The sequence below is a fragment of the Anomaloglossus baeobatrachus genome, chromosome 3, assembly GCF_048569485.1.
Source record: "Anomaloglossus baeobatrachus isolate aAnoBae1 chromosome 3, aAnoBae1.hap1, whole genome shotgun sequence".
Lineage (NCBI taxonomy): Eukaryota > Metazoa > Chordata > Amphibia > Anura > Aromobatidae > Anomaloglossus > Anomaloglossus baeobatrachus.
Window position 1 is genome coordinate 539351980 of NC_134355.1, and position 2341 is coordinate 539354320.

Here is a 2341-nt window from a genome sequence, read left to right on the forward strand (position 1 = left end):
CACATAGAAATCAAACGGACATATAGAAAAAAAAAACCACATGGGCTCCGCCGTATTTTTACTGTCCAGCCGAGGTAAGCACACAGCGGCGGCCCGGTATTCTCAGGCTGGGGAGAGCGAGGGGCAGGATTAATGCCCCCCCCTCCCGCAGCCGAGAATATCAGCCCGCAGCTGCTCCGGGACTGTCGCATCCATTATGCGGCAGTACCGGAGTGTCCCCGGCTCTTCCTGTTGCCGTGATGCGGTGGCAATCAGGGTAATATAAGGAGTTAATGGCGGCGGATTGCTGCCACTAAGTCCAGGCTTGATTATGGCAGCGTCTATGAGACAGCTGACATGATCAACCCGTAAGTGAAGGGAAAAAACACACACACCGAAAAATCCTTTATCTTAAATAAAACACAAAAAAGCCTGTTTTACCCCTTTATTAACCCCCCCGAAACACACAGCTCCGGCGTAATCCACGTCCTCCGATGCTTGCATCCGGCCACGACTGACACACTACTGAATGCAGCCTCACAACGAAACAGAAGAGAGGTAACCACAGGTCATTTCCCACGGCCGGTAATGTGAACAACACATTACTGCTCGGGAGAAATGCAGCGTGTGCTCACAGGGACTCTATGTATCTATCCCTCTATCTATCCCTCTATCTATTCTTCTATCTGTCTATTTATCTATTTATCTATCTGCTATCTATTTCAGAAGGAAATTACTTTTTTTTTTTTTCTTCAATGTGCTTTATTGCATTGAAGGCATTAAAGCACATGTACCAACCCGCACGCGGCAAAACCGCGGCAATACTGCGAACAATACCGCGGTAAAACCGCAGCAAACCGCATGCGGTTTTCGGGTGCAGTTTGCCCCGTTTTTTTTTACCGCGGGTGCGGTAATCTTTCAGACCCTGCGGAATTTTCTTAAGAAAATTTCGTTTTCCTGTGTGCACAGGGCCTAAATAGGAGAGGAGCAGATGTGATAGGTCTCCCCACAACATGTGTTTAACCCCTTCACCCCAGGGTGATTTTCTGTTTTTTTTTTTTTTCTTCTCTTCTTCCGAGAGCTGTAACTTTTTTATTTTTCCATCTATCTTGCCATATGAGGGCATTTATTCGCGGGACGAGTTGTACTTTTAAATAAAAGCATAAGTTTTACTATATAGCATACTGGAAAATGGCAAAAATATTCCAAGTGTGGAAAAATTGCAAAAACAGAGCAATTGTCTGATTGTTTTGGGGGTATTTTATTCACCGTGTTCACTATATAGTAAAACTGATGTGTTGGTGTGATGCTTCAGGTTGGTACAAGTTTATTGTTTACTTTTATTTAAGGGGTTAAAAAAAGTTCAGAAGTTTGTCTAAAAAAAGTGGTGCACTTTTTGCGCCATTTTCCTTGACCTGTAATGTTCTCATTTTTTGGGATATGGACCTCAGTGATGGCTTAATTTTTGCATCTCAAGCTGACATTTTTAGTGCTACCATTTTTGCACAGATGCTACATTCTACATTTTGATCGCCTGTTATCGTATATCACACAAAATTTTCGACAACCAGGAAACGGAATTTTGACGTTTGGAATTTTTTTTGCCACTACGTCACTGCCAATAAGAAAAATTGATTTTATATTTCCATAGATTGGGCATTTTTGAATGCGGCGATACCAAATATGTGTTTATATTTAATTTTCAATTTGGCGAATGGGGGGTGATTTGAACTTTTAAGTTTTGTTTTAATTTTATAAAAATTTTTAGACTTTATCTTTTATTTTACTAGTCCCACTAGGGGGCTATAAGTATTAACTGTCTGATCGCTGATTCATTTTTCCTGATCAGAGCAGCATCGCTCTGAACAGGAGAAATGCTCCATTCTTGTTACAGCTGCTGCTCTCCTGGCTGTAACAGTAACTATGTCATGAGAGCAACAGGAGTCATCACATGACCCTGTGCTACCATGGCAACCATGGGCTCCATGTTATTGTGTCATGAGGCTTCCATAGGCGACGGGGAAAGGCGTGTTCCCTGATGCGGTGCTTTAAATCGCGCTTTCACATTTTGACAATTTGATTTAAGGGGTTAACAGGCATGTGATGCACACATGTCTGCTGTTCAAATCAGCAGGCATGTGCATGCATCACCGCCGGCTCACCGCAGTAGCAGGTGGTGATCACACCTTCATGATTTAGGATGTACCGTTACGTCCTCAGTTGTGAAGAGGTTAAAGGATCAAGCAGACTAACAGAGATGAACTCTTGTTAGCCTGCCTATTAAACAGCGCACAGCAGGTCAACACCAAAGTCTGCCTGTGTTGCTCCCAGAGACCAAAGTAACCATCGGGTGACAATAGAT